Source organism: Podarcis muralis, chromosome 3, assembly GCF_964188315.1.
Source record: "Podarcis muralis chromosome 3, rPodMur119.hap1.1, whole genome shotgun sequence".
NCBI classification, from domain to species: Eukaryota; Metazoa; Chordata; class Lepidosauria; order Squamata; family Lacertidae; genus Podarcis; species Podarcis muralis.
This window is the reverse complement of record NC_135657.1, coordinates 62,048,836-62,066,260: the sequence shown is the minus strand read 5'-3', so window position 1 is coordinate 62,066,260 and position 17,425 is coordinate 62,048,836. Positions and strand designations below refer to the sequence as shown.

The window sequence follows — 17,425 nt, the reverse complement described above, 5'->3', positions numbered from 1 at the left end:
ATTTATAAAGAAACTTTCTTTCTTCACATATATTTAGGTTGTGTTCCGTAGCCCGGCAAAGGTGCATAACTCTTTGTCTGAGATGTTCCTTTCATATCACTGAGTCTTCCACTTCATTAGTTCTCGTTGATGTGCATGTGTCATTTACAATATGTCACTTTCCATATATTTTGAAAGGTCAGAGTTCCACATCCGATAGCAGGCGCATCAAAAGGTATGCGCCCATTGCATTCGAACATTATGTGTTTAACAATGGCTCTGTTATTTAGCGGCAACACTGGACAAATTTCTTGCCCCTTGGAAGGCGGTAGTTTATGCACTTGAATGCAAACCTTAAGAAGAAAATAAGCTCTTTATGTTAGCTGCTGAATAAAAGCTCTCCCTTAGGCCACCCAGAATGCATGTTGCTGGAGCACAGCTCTTAGCTATAGATCTATCTGTTGTCATTTAATTGATGGCAAAGCTCAATCCACTCACTCTTGGGTTAACCTATTTACTGCAATGGCCCTTAGGCGCTTAAAATAAAATATTTATGCTGTAAACAGGGCCCCCTAAGAGCTTTCCCCACTATTTATGGTATCCCAGAGCCTTTTCTCTGTCACATGTGCTCTACTGAAGTATGGTTGTACGTAGGAGGAAGTCATGAGGACACCACACAGCAACTAATGTCTCAAAAACATCATATGATGGCCAGTGTTGGTGGTTCCCCAATGACGCGCATATCTATATCTATGCTACAATTACAATAAAAAGAATATATGCAATAAAAACACATAAAATCACAGGTCATTGGCACAGATATGTCATATCCAATAGGAGATGTGTCATCCGTATTGTGGACCCAGTTCTGTGGAATTCTCTCCTGCTACAAATACATGGGCTCTCCTTATTAAACTTCCAATGCCTGGTGAATACGTTGTTGTTGTTGTTGTTGTTGTTGTTGTAGCATTTTAAGTGAGTTTCCCCCTCCCCCCTGATCTCATGGTTATTTTCAACTGATTTTCTGGTAAATGTTTTATGCTTATTGTACACTGCTTAGAAATGATGACATTGTGCAATTCAATAAACCACTAAAATAAATAAATAATCAGTAAAGCCAGCTTAATAATTAGGAACGAGACCTCAGTAGATTCCCCATCCTTACTGCAAGACCCATTGAAAATAATGATAAAACTGTCCTGTTGAAAACAGGACCTGAACGTTATATTTTTCTCCAGCAGACTAAAGGTAGCATTTCTTCACCTCTGTGATACAAAAGACGGCATCAAGAGCAATAAAATTGCTGGAGGAATTCAGAGTTGAAATTCAAGCTGTACTGTATCATATGCAGTACACAAAAGCCCATGGTATCCATATAACATTATTTTGGACTAGTCCTGCCTTCTATATGGCCATATGCACATTCTGTACTTAGTATTTATTTTACAATTTGTACTTTCTCCCTTTTATGATCTGCCATCTTTCCGTCACCGTTTAAATGTGCTTTTGATGTGATTGCGGCCAACAGATCAAATTAATCCTGCTGATTGATAGTCACACCGGTGTGTCATGTCAGAAGCAGGCTGCCTGCTTAGTAAGAATTGAATCAAGTGCATCTGCATGTCAGTTCAATACCTGCTGATGTTAAGAGTATAACCAGTTTTCTGAAAAATAGCTACCTTTGATTTTCATCTCTGTAAGAAAGTAGCAAAGCACGCCATCACGGTTTCCCCGTTTCCTTCAGGGACAGCAATTCTGCCATCAATTCTGATCATGTGACTGTGCCTCATCGTTTTCTGCTGCTCTGCTCACAGTAAGGACTAAAGCTGCAATCCTGTGCTCTGTTACCCAGAAATAAGATGTGTTTCTGAAAACACATTATACTAAGTATGAAAATGCATGCACAGTTATTTTGCTGCTTGTTCATTTAATACCAGCATTTAAGGTGCTGGTATTGACCTATATGTGTATGTGTATATGTAAGTGTACACACACACACACACACACACACAGAGAGAGAGAGAGAGAGAGAGAGAGAATACCTGGATACCAAGATTCAAGTTTGGGCCAACTACTCTTTGGTAAAAGAACTCTAGCAGAGATTTAAACTCACAAAATATGCAGCAAAGTAAAGCATTGAAATATACTGTTAGGCCTTTAGAATATGCTCCCCTAAGAGAGTTCTAAAATGTCCCCTTAAATGGTTTCTTTCCAAAACATAGGAAAAAGACCACACATCTGATAAGTTAAAAACTGCTTTACTTACAAACTCTTCAAAGGTCTGGTTCATGTGCTTCAGAAAGCTGCACAGGCAGCTTAGTTACAAAGTGGTAAAAGTTTGTAAATTATTGGTATCGGAACATAGGAATGGCCATAGAGAGGCACAAAGTTGAGCTGGAACAACCAGCTCGAACCTCGTCACATGCTGAGCTTTTCAGGTAGATTGGATGAGGAACAATAGGCTTGAGTATCTATTTCCTCCTGCGATAAGGGAAGTGGACATAGATGTAAGAGTGTTCTCACATGTCACTGCAGGTATCATTGAGCTTATTCCATGCAGTCATACAAATGATATTAATAGGGAATAGGAACTGGACTAGAGGCATTGCAAAATCAAATACACACAGCAGTTGTGCAGAAAGTAAAAACCATCTTTTACAGAGTGACATGGGTTAGGCAGTTCTAGGGATGGAAAAATACTTCAGCTTCTCTCCATGTTTCATGTTTCCAGTCTTATGTTCAGCTTTCCACATTTCTGCAGCAATTTGCATATATATATATATATATATATATATATATATATATATATATTCCACATGAAAATGTTAAGCATTTTAGCGTGACTGTCGAATGAACACATTTTTAATGCCGTTTTGAATAATAGAAGCCTTCCGTGATTTTCTCTAATGCATTTTTTGCATACATTAGCTTCAGCCATATATGCATTTTTATGTACACTTGCCCCAAATCTATATATCTCCATTGGTTCGAGAGCAGCATTGCAAAATTCAGAGAAGGATAGCTGGTGTGTGTTGATTCAAAAATGTGAATTTGGTAGTTTCTCATCATGAGACCAGGGCCCTGCAGGATCTGATTTCTTTCCGCAGGGCCTGTAAGACAGAGTTGTTCCGCCTGGCCTTTGGCTTGGAGCCAATTTGATTCCCTCCCTCCCTCTCTTTCTTTTTTCTTTTCCTTCTCCTCCTGCAATGAGGCTACATTTTAATATTTTAATGTTCCATTATTTTAATGTTGTATTTTATTTTTGTTTTTAAGTTGTAATCATTCTTCTTGTTTTTATTATTGCTTGTAAGCCGCTCTGAGCCCGGCCTTGGCTGGGGAGGGCGGGGTATAAATAAAAATTATTATTATTATTATTATTATTATTATTATTATTATTATTATTATCATCATCATCATCATCATCAAAGTGCAAACCAAATAGAATTTCTCCTCCGTTCCTGGGCATTCTGCAAAGGACTTTGGGTGCACGAGAAAGAAAAGAGTAAAACAAGTTACTTAGCATGTGAAGGGTGACTTTGCACCTCCCATTTCAAAGATCAGTAGGCTGCTTTCACATTCACTTCCATGCTGCTTGCCATGAAAGTGGCAACTGGACTTTGCTCAGGGCTTGACACTGCCCAGGCCCCTAGAATCAGCTGCTCGTACCAATTGCTTAAACACTAAAGTAGTTACTGAAACTTTTTATAACTGCTCTGTCGTCTGGAGGGGGAGATATTTCCATTTCTCACAACAGAAACAACACAACCTCGTGGCCACTGGCGGAGGAAGAGGAGTGCGGGGGGAGCGCACCGCCCCCGGCAGCGCAATCCCAGTGAGGTGCCATTACTACTGCCCCCTGCCCACGCTGGGTGCCACGCCCCCGCATGCGGCGCACCATGCCCCCAGGACACACACCAGTTCTGCCCTCACCTGCTCTTCACCCCCCAGTGCCGAAGCATGAAGCTCTGCCACTGCTCGTGGCACCTTAACAGCAAACGTGTTTATCCTGGTGCACATTTATGCCAGGATAAATCTGTTTGCCACAAGACGTGCTTGTTTTTGAACAGAGATGTGTTCCTTCAGGTAATCTTGCTATTATGTGACAGGTAGCATTCTAATTCATCTCCTGTATACCTCAGGAATGGTATATGCGACTAATGTAAACAAACAAGTAAATAAATGCCCATTCTCTTTCTCTTTCACCAGTAGCAGCTGGGAATTTTTAGAAATATTTTTTTCCATTATTATTGTATTTTAGGCCAACCTAGATGTTAAACAGCACACATTTACAACAGATTCCCTTCCTGTTTTGTTTAAGGAAAAGTTACTGGGGATGTGGGGAGATACAACAGTGGAATGGCCTATGGGGCTGCCTGCCTAAACCACAAACAGTTCCTTCAGCTCATTTTCTGCTCAGAATCACACATACACCCCAGCTGCTTTTCCACACAGGAGGGAAGAGATGTGGGTAACCTGACTGGAGGGAGAGGAGGGGAAAACAGCTTCCTCCTTCTGCCCCTAGCTGTCAACTTTTCCCTTTTCTTGCGAGGAATCCTATTCGGAATAAGGGAATTTCCCTTTAAAAAAGGAAAATGTTTACAGCTATGCTTCTGCCCCTCGTCTGCTTCAAGCTGCAACTTTGGAGGCTGCTTTTGGCTTTGAAAAAGTCAGAGAGTAGTTAGTTACACGTGACGATGGAGGTTCAGTCTGTCTCTTAGTGCCACATTGAACTCTGAAGCAATTCCAGGACACTTTCCTAACACTTTGGACAGATGGCAGCTTTCCTTTGGAAAGTGTTACTCATCAGTGCAATCCTGCAAATCATTATCTTTCACTTCTGCCTTGCACTTATTGAGCCCAGGTGAGAGGGCAGCGAAGAAGAGAAAACCAGCATTAGCTCTCCCATTTCAATAACGTTTTTCCCTTTCTATTTTTTTTTTATTTATACTTCTTTGAAGGATGCCAATGTCCTTCTCAGTGGTAGTAGAATTCATGTCTCCACATTTTAAAAATGAAGACACTTTCCTGCCCATTGTAAGTACATCAAAAGTCACCCTCCTCTGCTAACATTTGCATGATGGTTGACATTTCAGTGCTCATTCTGAACCAGATCTAGAGCCACCATAGTACAGTGGTACCTCTGGTTAAGTACTTAATTCGTTCTGGAGGTCCGTTCTTAACCTGAAACTGTTCTTAACCTGAAGCACCACTTTAGCTAATGGGGCCTCCTGCTGCCACCGGAGCATGATTTCTGTTCTCATCCTGAAGCAAAGTTCTTAACCTGAAGCACTATTTCTGGGTTAGTGGAGTCTGTAACCTGAAGCGTATGTAACCCGAGGTACCACTGTACAAAGGGTTCAGTTCCTTCCATTGGTCTTTTTGTTAGAAAGTAACAAGTATGAACTGCAGCACAGTGTTGCCGTGTGGTGGACTGTTGTTCAGGACCTCAGCCACCCCATTGCATCTCCTCTCATCATAGGGCCACAGAACACATTCAGTCTGCTGCACTGGGTTTTTGGCAGTCCCTACCCCATCCACCATGCTTCCCCCATAACATTTTTACTGTGTATCTGCAAGCCTTGGTGTTCCCCATGCCTTTTGATACCCTCCCCTTCTGGGTGGGTGGCAATGCCATTCTCCCCCCAAAGATTGGAAGTAGATGGAATGACAACAGAGACCACTGGGTAATTACACCAAGCCCTAGTGGAACTGCTATATTCATTTATTCATCCCTCAGCCCCATTTCTAGACTACCCTTCAGCCTAAAGGATTCCAGGGCAGAATACAGCTAATTCAATAAAATACATTCTGCACAACATTAAAACCATAAAGTGATTAAAGGTCATTTTGGTTTCGTAATGCACATCAATGAGAGGAGCGAAGCTTTGAAGCAAGCCCCCCAAGGGTTCTGAATGAAATGGGGAGCTCATCTGAAAGACTGAACTGGGCTGCAAAGTGGGAGGCCTTGCACAGCTCTAGTTAAATGTACCAGTGTACCATTGATATAGCAATTCACCATAACAACTGTTTTCTTTTCAATGAAATAAATTGAAAAATGCATTTACAAGTGGGTTATTTTATTAAAACCAAACAAAACATTGAAATGTAATTGTGTCTATTTTATAGGCATCTTTTCTTTTGGACTCTCAATACAAATGTGAATACAATTCCCCCCCCAAAAAAAAACCAACAACAACAACAACACACATATGAAATGGATATCACTGAGCTAGTTAACCCTGCTGTTCATGGATTGTGAATGTTTCTTTATATATATCCTGCATTATCAAAAAAGTAAGCCAGCAAAACACACTGGGTTCATTTTTCCTTGAACCCCACCTGCTTTCTTCCCCCTTTTTAATTTTTTTTTTTTTTTTTTTTTTTTGCACCTTACGTAAAGATGAATGAACACAAGTTAAATGCGTGTAAGTTGCAGGCTTGCTGTACTATTTGAATAATGGTTCATAAACATGCAACGTTCCCAAAATGAAACACATGACAACTCATGGTGAGGCATTCATCTTCTAATAATGAATTGACTGTTTTTGCTTTCTGAGCATGTCTATTCTCATAATAAATAAACCACTTCATGACATGCATTTATCAAAATATTTGCCTTTGTGTGTGTAGATGTTCTGCTCTTGTTGACAGACAGTGACAATGGGAAGCGGCAGCTTTCATAACGGGCTTTTACAGTATTACCTATTTCCAGACAAATGCAGAGCATATTCTCATATGAAACATGGCAGAACAACCTGATTATTAAAGCAAGCTGAATGCCCTTCTGCGGTAACATTTGGGTTAGAGCTCTACCGAAAGGTATTTTGGTGGTGTTTGAGAATCTTTCCTCCTCAGAGTAAAGTGATCAGAGAAACTGAACCTCTATTATGAAATATTAACAGACTTTAAATAATTAACATGCTATTGGTGGAATTTGATCATCATCCCCCAATGTACACAATTGATTTCATCACCACACTTAATCCCTTTGACCCACTGGAAACTTACCTGTGTGTGGTAGTTTGAGAACCTTTTTCTTAAAAGAAAGAAAGAAAGGCACTCATTCAACAAGGAATCCAACATTGCATATAGATCCCTTTGGGGATGAATGCGTTTCTTACTATTTATTCATTACAACTATCAGTGTACCTGCAGATTATTCTCAATGTGATACACTATCTGCCATTTCACACTGAAAAATTATAAGTACCTGATCACTAACTTTCCATTATGCTGCTACACAACAATAACTCAGGGCCATTCCAGATTATTTGTTTATTGTGTAAAGAATGTGCAGTCTTAGCGAGGAATACAAATGTTTCTTGCTCTGCCACCTGTATCCCAAAAAAGGAGAGATACTAAAATAATTTCTTGGGCTAGGTACAATATATGTGGACTGGGCTCCTGGCATTCCCTGCCCCACAGTATTTTGACAAGAACTGCTGCTTCTGTATATATATTAACTTAACCTGGCCTGCCTCACAGGGCTATTGCAAATATAGAAGGAAGAGGAGAGGGAAACAAACGCAATCTTGAGCTCCTGCATAGACTAAGGTAAAGGTAAAGGGACCGCTGACCATTAGGTCCAGTCGTGACTGACTCTGGGGTTGCGGCGCTCATCTTGCTTTATTGGCCGAGGGAGCCGGCGTACAGCTTCCAGGTCATGTGGCCAGTGTGACTAAGCCACTTCTGGCAAACCAGAGCAGCGCACGGAAAAGCCGTTTACCTTCCCGCCGGAGCGGTACCTATTTATCTACTTGCACTTTGACATGCTTTCGAACTGCTAGGTTGGCAGGAGCTGGGACTGAGCAATGGGAGCTCACCCCATCTCAGGGATTCGAACCGCCGACCTTCTGATCGGCAAGTCCTAGGCTCTGTGGTTTAACCCACAGCGCCACCCACATCCCCTGCATGGAATAGCAAGATACAAATACATGTTACACAGCTAAACTTGAACTGCAGGAGGCAGAGGTGACTTCAAAAGAGATTAGACAAATTCATAGAGGATAGCACCTTAGAGATTGGTGCTATCATATTGGTATGAGCTTTCGTGTGCATGCACACTGTCAATGACTACCAGTCACAATGGCTGTGCTCTGCCTCTACGATCGGAGGCCATATGCTTCTGAATACCAGTTGCTAGAAATTGCAGGAGGGGAAGGTGCTGCGTTGCTCAGCTCCTGCTTTTTGCAGGCTTCTCATAGCATCTTGTTGGTCACAGTGAGAACATGATGCTGGACCAGAGGAGCCACTGGCCTGAGCAGCAGCCTCGCCTTATGTAATGTCTTATATTCTTATGTAATGTCATTTCTAGATCAGAAAGTAAGAAAAGCAGCCTCCTTGCTTTACCTGCAGAGTTTTATGGTCTTGATATTTACAGTAAAATAACAAAACAAACAAAGTGAGAATTTGCCAACACCAAGCAAGTAGCTATGTGGGGTTTCACTGCTTTGGTGTCTGAATTACCAACTCAGAGGTATTACAGTAGTCACATACAGTGGTACCTCAGGTTACAGACGCTTCAGGTTACAGACTCCGCTAACCCAGAAATAGTACCTCAGGTTAAGAACCTTGCTTCAGGATGAGAACAGAAATTGTGCAGCGGCGGCGCAGTGGCTGGCCCCATTAGCTAAAGTGGTGCCTCAGGTTAAGAACAGTTTCAGGTTAAGAACGGACCTCCAGAACGAATTAAGTTCTTAACCTGAGGTACCACTGTACAACCTTCAGTATGGGAAATAGCAGCATACATACAATCAAACATTTATTAAACAGATACCCTGGTCTTGCTCCAGAGCATCTTTCACCCGGGCACCTTAAAAGACCCAAGTCCTTCTTAGCTTTACTAGTAGAACTAGGCTATGTGCCTTCTGACCATTCTCTGGGTGGAGGCCATAGATACACTATACATTTAAAGCACTGTTATACCACTTTAACAATCACATGGCATCCTAGGAACTGTATTTTGTGACTGGCAGCAGCTCTCAGGCAGGTGCCTCTCCCAGCTCTACCTGGAAAGGCCAGGAATTGAACATGGGACCAGATGCTCTGCCACATACTCACAGGTACAGAAAGCTGGCAGGCTGCAAACAACTTGTATCCTTGAGGACACATGCAAGCGAAAGCAAAGGAATTGTAGCCCATAGCTTAACTTTACATTAGAACTGCAATTTCCACCCTCCCTTCCCTACAGGTGGGCGGGGTTTGCAGCACTGAGCTGGGGCTCACCTGGACTGGTGCCTCCCACCTACTTGGGTTGGCCTTTGACCGGGGGTGGGGCTAAGGCTAAGGCCAAAGAAAAGAGGCTGACCCTTTTGACCAAGCCTCACTTGGTTTTCTTCCTTCCAGGATCACCCACCCTCCCTCAAATTAATAATTTCTTTCCTCCAAATAATTTCATCCTAGGTCAGTGGTCATCAAGTTAACAATACTTTTTCCTTACAGACTAATATTTTGCGTTCCAGGTTGTAAGATGGTTGCTGCATTCAGAACTGGGAAGGAATTTTCCCTGCATTGGCAGGTTTCGCCTTCCCCATAGCATTTTGTCACAACTTTGGCGGTTTTAGGCCTTGGCTTAGTCTATCATCAAGTCAGGGGGGATGCATTCATGCTCCCTTCCCATGTGGCGGCACTTGCAGGGCCTGTTAAAGGGCAAAACCAGGAGTCCCTGGCCCTAGAGCGGCGGCATGTAGGTCAAACTCCCGGCACAAGGTTAGTGGAAGGGCATGCTGTGTAAGTTTGTGCTTTATAGTCCCCTCTCACTGCACCCCATCAGCCTGCATATCCTCAGCCAGGCGGGCTGAGAAGGTTATCTGCCAAGGCCTGTGCCAAGTTTCCCACTTCTGATGCTCAGTAAAGTTGTGGCCAATTTGAACCCATACTCTGGTCTCTAGTCTAATTCTTTGGGGGAAAGGGTAGGCATCACAGACAGGGTTTAGTGTGTGTGCCCGCAAACATTTGCATCCATTTCAAGCTCCATTGAAGTGGATGAGGGCTGTGTAGAAGCAGCATTGTGCTACTGGGTCCTTAGCCCACTCAGCTGAATAAAAAAAAAAACAGATTGCCAGCAGATTATGAAGCAGAATAATAGCCTACGAAATGCTCTCTCAGTCCCTTTCTATTGTCTCCTTCCTGCTCGCATTCCAGGCACCCTTTGTAATGATTGAATTATTTTGTCACATTTTTTTCCAGCATTCATTTGTAGTTTTCCAATTTTTTTGGGTTAAAGTTACATGCCCTGACCTTTTGTCCTGTGCAGTTGAATATTCCGCCGCGCATAGTGATGCAAAACTGCTCAGAGTACATGAGGTTCATTTTTTCTTTGCTTGGGAATGTCTTGAAGACACTGAATTACTGTGACATAAAACTTGGTTACTGAATAACAGAGATTTAAAGATTAGTGCCACCTAAACAAGAGCAAAAAACGTGATCTTATCTCCTTAGATGCAGCAGAGGGGGAAATACGGGGGCTGGATATTCTGTCACGCATTCAGTTAAGTTGTTTTTGTTTTTAAGTCATGATTAGATGAGAGAGAACATAACTATTTGTACCAGGATTGATGAACTATTTTATTCAGCATTTCCTTTGATCAGAGCCAAAGTATGGAGGAAAGAAAGGGAACATTTTACGCAGAAGTTCAAGGGGACAAGCCCATTAAACATTAAAGTAAAATTCTGGATTGCGACTGAAGAGGCTTGCACAAACATCCTCCTTCTCTATATATGGGGTGTCTGTATCATGTAAGACAAGGGTAGGGGTAGGGACCCTTTGCCCCTCCAAATGATGCTGGACTCCCATCAGCCCCAGCCAGCATGGCCAATGATCAGGGATGATGGGAACTGGACCCCACTGATGTCTGAAGGGCCACAGGATGCCCACCACTGTTCTAATTTCTTGTGAGATTTGCAGAAATAGGGTTAGAATAAAAGCAGCAGTATTGTGAACAGAGAACGTGATATATTGTGTGTGCATGGTTGTTTTGAAAACTCTTGGGTTTGTAGTTTGAAAAACAGAGTGATGTGCCACTCTATGTGACATGTTCTCTCCAGAACCAAGCTCCTTCAGGCATTTCCTGTGCAAAGGCAGAAGGAGTCATCAACCCAACACTCTGGCTTGTCCTATAACAGGGTGCAGAGGAGCTAAGTACACTATTGGCAGAAGAAGCAAGGGTGGGAGGAAAATGTAATAAATGTGTAAATACAAATTGCAGGATTTATTCAGCTAAGAGGATTCTGCTTTTGTGACTTAAGGATTTGCTGCACACTTAGTTTTATTATTTAAATACTACTGTTTATTAATATATACCATTCACTAACACACTCTGGTACCCTAGATCTATGACAATAATAAGCATTGTGCTGTGTTAAATGCAAACCAGTGGAGAGGGAAACCCATCTCCTTGGAAATTCCCGGGGCCTTGCACAAAGCATCTAAATGCAGTGTACCAAGTTGTACACTGTGCTTTGCATGTCTTTCCCATCTGTGCCTGCATCACCCCTTTCTTTCTTTGCACTCCTCCACAGTTCTTATAGTGAACCAAGGACAGGTACACAATACCTGCAGCCCTTGTACATGTGCCCTGTAACTTTTCCCTGGGTGTCAGGCTAGATCTTGTTCCGCTCCAGCCCTAACAGGTTTACACTTATTCTCAAGGCGCATTCTTCAGCCACTTCACCTCTTTTTTATCCCCAAGGGTAAAACAAATTATTGTTTCTAAGGTAACTGACTTTGATTTATTCTTCATAGTGGAAAACAGGACTGTGCCTAATGTTCAACTTGTCAGCATCTGTGTCACCTGTCACTCACACCTGCCAAGGAGCACAAACACCACAAGGTTGCTGCAGTACGACTTGTAAAACTTTTACAGAAACAGTATTTCCGTTCCCACCATGTGAGCATGGAGTGTTCTTTCCGACTTATTCTGCATGCCTAAAGGGAGTCTGGCTTAATACTAGGAAACTTTAATCTCCTTTTAATACATGATAGCCCCAATGGAGACATCAGGAACTCAGGTCTGCACTTTGGTGACCTACCAAGTCAGAATGCAGCCAACCGGCTATGCATAGCAGTCCAAGGATGGACTCTGTGTTTTTCTTGCTTGCCCAAGGTAGCAGAAATAGGGGAAAGGGTTGCCACACAAGCTCAATTCAGCTTATGATGTCTTTCTAAAATCTCCCACTATGTCAACAAAAGGACATGCACTTTTAACTAAATATGGGGGGGGGGGCAACTTTTCTCCAGTATACAAGGCTACATTGGAAGGAACATTCACATAGGGTCTATTTGTATGAAATTCAGCCTTCATAGACCTAGCGCACATTAATTTTATCTCTGATTTTGAGAGGCAACAATCACACAGTTGAATACCTGAACACCCAATAAAAGCCTAAGTCTACAGAAACAAGGACTATCTTGAGTCATTCGCAGGTCGGGATGGGGGACAGATCTAATACAATTCACATTTAAAGGCAAATCTACATAATTTGCACTTCCCAAAACAATATAAGAACTGAAACACAGCCGTCCTTTGAAAATCACACTCTCAGTTTTGCAGTGCAGTTCTCCAACCAAGTAATGCATACAAAAATTATATACTGGGGCCATGTGTGCATAAAAATAGACCCCATTTCAACTTTACCAGAGGCACTTGGAGTAAGCCCCCTCAAAATCATAGGCTCATGTCAGTTGGCCCTCCTGCCCCTGCCTCGTCCATTCTGGCCTGGGAGCAGTTAAGAATGAAAAAGTGGCTCATTCCTGGTTTGTATGATTTAAGTGAGAAATGGGCAAAGAAGCTCTTGATCTCACCAGAGGATATTGTGAGAAATCTCTTCCAAAGCCCCTCAGCCTATGACTTGCCATTTGAATGTGCAGACAAATCAAAGACTGAAATTAATTGGATTTCCCCAGGGGACAAATTGTTCTCTAACTAGGCCCAAAGAGGGGAGTGTTGGCAGGGCTGCTGCCTTGCCTTCTCCCACCTTGGTTGTTGTAGCAGAGTTTATTGACAACAGCAGCTATTTTGTCGTTCTGATTTGTTTGCTTTGATGAGGCCAAAAGCAGTAATTTGCTGTCTCTTCTCCCCACCGCTGCCCGATTCAACAGCCAAGCTTTTATGTTCAAGCTCCTGCGCTTGATACTTGAAGCAGTGCCAGCTGCCCTACTTCTCATTTAGTAGATGACAAGCTTAAGGCTATTGCTTTATGTACTTGGACCTCATTGCTTGTTCTACCTTTCCACCTGAGAAGAATAACCAAACAGCCAAAGCTGAGAGAGCAAAGAGCTTCCAAGGAAAATAGGAAGCATTTTTTCCATTATTTTCCCCCAATTAGTTCATTTAACGGCATCTAAAATCAGGCCATATGATACCATGGCAGGCTGCCTAAAGGGGAGAGAACTATTTGTGTGAGCAAACAATTATGTAATCATTTCATTTCAATGCTGAGTGACAAGGTTTAGTCCTTTTAATATTTACTTGGCACAACCCTCTAGTCATGTCCAGCTTCTACTGTTTTTTTCCATTCTCCCTCTCCCCACCCCTACCCCTTGCTGTCCATGAACTGTCATGGTCCATTTCTGCATTTTCCTCTGACATTTCCGTTGTATAACTGTTAAACAGGCTGCTGTGTTTTGCAAGCAGGAGAGCCACCCAGCCTCTTCCATACCTTCCAACATTTCTCCGATGAAAATAGGGGCATCCCATTCCATAATGATAACTTTACTATTTTTACCCCACACATCTTACTGGGTTGCCCCTGCTACCCCGGGCAGTTTCCAACATATATGAAAACATAATAAAACATTAAACATTTTTTTAAAAAACCCTTCCCTATACAGTGGGACCTCGGGTTATGAACTTAATTTGTTCTGGAGGTCCGTTCTTAACCTGAAACTGTTCTTAACCTGAGGTACCACTTAGGCTATTGGGGCCTCCTGCTGCCACCGTGCCGCCGCCGCTCGGTTTCTGTCCTCATTCTGAAGCAAAGTTCTTAACCCGAGGTTCTATTTCTGGGTTAGTGGAGTCTGTAACCTGAAGTGTATGTAACCTGAAGCGTATGTAACCCGAGGTACCACTGTATATATACCTACTAAGTGTACACAATCCTATGCATGTTTATTCAGAAGTAGAGCCAGTGTGGTGTAGTGGTTAGAGTATCACTCAAAACTTGGGAGACCAGGGCTCAAATCCCCACTCAGCCATGAAACTCACTAGGTGACCTTGGGCCAGTCACTGCCTCTCAGCCTGACCTACCTCACAGAGTTGTTGTGAGGATAAAATGGAGAGGAAGAGAACCGTGTACACCACCTGCAGCTCCGGGGGGGGGGGATATAAATGCAATAAATAAATAAATAAATAAATATGTCCCACTGTGTTCAGTGGGACTTACCACCAGGTAAGTATATAGGATTGAAGCCCTACTTGCATAGCAACACATCAAATATATTGTGACATGGGTAGCACCCATTCCAATCTTTTGCACTTTGTGGGCGGCAGTTTTACACAAAGGGGGTCCTTGCTGGAAATCAGTGATTGATTGATTGAATGATTGATTGATTACGGGACTTTTGCACTGTGCTGCTAAGCAATGGTGCACTCTATGGAAAGCTGAATTGCAATGGTCAGTGCTATGAATAGGTGAACACTCTTGCACAAACGTTGTTTACTTTGATGAGCCTTACGCAAGGGACATTCCTGGCAATTTGTTCCATAGAACACCACCAGAAGAATCCCTGTACTGAGTGATTTTATTATATCCAAGGCATTTCTTATTAAGAACAAAAACAAAACAACAAAAAAATCCTCCACTGGGCTGAAATTCTGAGCCAGAGCACATGTTTAAGAAAATTTAATTTAAATCAGCTTAGTTGTTCCAAAGCAAGAGGAGGAAAAACAGCCCTGGAATTTTGGCCTTCTCATGACTGCTTCTACCTGATCCTCCAACTACTTTATTCTTACTATCCCTTGGCAGCTCCTCTTTTTCTCTTTTATGGACTTGCTCAGTATTATTGACTCCAGCAGGACAGTGCAAGCATAAACAAAACAACCGCCAGGTCTTCTGCCTTCATGTCTCAGAATTACAGATTGATTGCCAGGCTCCACTTTGGAATGAAGTACTTGGAGCATTGATTTTTCTGTCAGTGATTCAAAATTAGTGGTAAAAGCAAAGAAAGTGGGCGCTGGGGACAAACAAAAAGGAAGATGGCCTTTATCATGCTCCTCTTGTCAGCTATCTAGTTGACCAGGTACTGGCTCTAACTTTGATCTAACACAGCAGTTCTTACAAAGTAGAAGCAATTTACATAAAGGAACAATGTGGTGCAATTGTCAGAGCAGGTGGAAGGAACCGATGGTTGCCCAGTTGTTTTGGACTACAATTTCCATGAGCTCCAGCCATCATGGCCAGTGGTCAGGGATGATGGGAGTTACAGTCCAAAATTTCTGGAAGGTCACAGGTTCCACATCGCTGTATTCAGGGCTTTTTCCAGCTGGAACTCACTGGAACTGAGTTCCAGCACCTCTCAGGTGGGTGCCATCGCCATTCTAAGAGAACAAGGGAGGTTTTCATGGTCAGTTCTGGCACCACTTTTTCTAGAAAAATAGAACCGGCTGTATTAGTTTTGGGTTTGAATACAAACATCCTTGACTTTCTTAGGCATTTCTTTAATTGGGCTAGTTCATATGTAATGCCCAAAATGGTCCAGCAATACTTGGATTTGCACATGCCCTTTTCTTTGTCCTTTCTATGCTCCAACTCATTCCCTGATTTCCTTTGTTTGAGTCACCAATTTATTACTCGAATACCCAGTCCTCCCTCTTCACAAGAAGTCTATCTCTAAGGCTGGAGTTTCAAGGCACACCATTTAATATTGCCCCATCACCTGCTGCCATGTTTTGCAATCTTTCCCCGCTAAGAACCCCAAAGTTTCCCAATTAGTCCAGCCTTACCAATGAGACAAACAATCACAAGGCTTAAAATATATTAAAAATTAGTTTAAAAATGTCCAGTAGCACCTTAGAGACCAGCTAAGTTTGTTCTTGGTATAAGCTTTCGTGTGCATGTACACTTCTTCAAGGGGACGCGGGTGGCGCTGTGGGTAAAAGCCTCAGTGCCTAGGGCTTGCCGATCGAAAGATCGGCGGTTCGAATCCCCGCAGCGGGGTGCGCTCCCGTTGCTCGGTCCCAGCGCCTGCCAACCTAGCAGTTCGAAAGCACCTTCGGGTGCAAGTAGATAAATAGGGACCGCTTACTGGCGGGAAGGTAAACGGCGTTTCCGTGTGCGGCTCTGGCTCGCCAGAGCAGCAATGTCACGCTGGCCACGTGACCCGGAAGTGTCTCCGGACAGCGCTGGCCCCCGGCCTCTTGAGTGAGATGGGCGCACAACCCTAGAGTCTGTCAAGACTGGCCCGTATGGGCAGGGGTACCTTTACCTTTACACTTCTTCAGATACACTGAAACAGAAGTCACCAGACCCTGGAGGGTGGTAGGAGATAGGTGACTGACTCAGTGGGTATGGTAAACCGTATGGTAAACTGTTAACGACTGCAATTGGTCCTACAGGAAAAAGCAAGGGATAGTATGCAGATAATTAGCATATGTAATGAGACAGGAATCCAATATCTCTATTAAGACAAGGTCTCTCCATAGTTTTCAGTTTAGTGATAAGTTGTAATTCAGCAACTTCTCTTTCAAATCTGTTTCTGAAATTCTTTTGTAATAATACAGCTGCTTTGAGGTCCTGTATTGGATGTCCTGGGAGATTGAAGTGTTCTCCTACTGCTTTCTCTGTCTTGTGATTCCTGATGTCAGCTTTATGTCCATTTATCCTTTGGCATAGGGTTTGACATGTTTGTCCAATATAGAAAGCTGAAGGGCACTGCTGGCATTTGACTATTGGACAAACAGGCCAAACCCTATGCCAAAGGTGCTACTGGACAATTATTTATTTATTTTTTATATATATTTTGACTGTGTCAGACCAACACAGCTACCTACCTGAATCAAGGCTTAAAATGTATCTGATGTCCACTCACCATTGTACTTGGGTCCTGGCCAGGCTTCGAAATAGCTCACCATTGACCTCCGTCACCAGAGTTGTTGAGAAGGAATACTAATGTGAGAACTGCACATTGTCCTTGATATGGATGGATGATGCCTACCGATGCACAGATGGCTCTTTGCAGAGGAGCGAACTGAACCATGGCATTCAGTTTACACTGCAGGAAGGGCAATTTAAGTTAGAGTTTAAACACAACAACCAGACACTATCAAACCAGACCTTTAGCCCAGTAGCAATGCCTTACCTAAGGGAGTCATCAAATGTGTTTCATCAGAGCGTTTAAAGAGCAGACCAGATATAACTTCTGTCATGGTAATGGGAGAATCCTAATTAGCTGAACATCTCCCTGTTCCTTCTGAAGGCACCAGAGACCTTTTATGGGCAGGCATTAGGA

The 17,425-nt window shown here is 42.8% G+C and overlaps 1 long non-coding RNA gene across 1 annotated transcript; it reads right to left on the bottom strand.

Moving 5' to 3' along the window:
* Nucleotides 1-14,701: 14,701 nt before the first annotated feature.
* On the bottom strand, nucleotides 14,702-17,171 carry LOC144327157 (uncharacterized). Its single transcript, XR_013392066.1, has 2 exons — nucleotides 17,006-17,171; nucleotides 14,702-15,563 (listed from the first exon to the last, which is right to left on the bottom strand). It is a non-coding gene; the product is annotated as an uncharacterized LOC144327157 (long non-coding RNA).
* Between the last annotated feature and the right edge of the window lie 254 nt (nucleotides 17,172-17,425).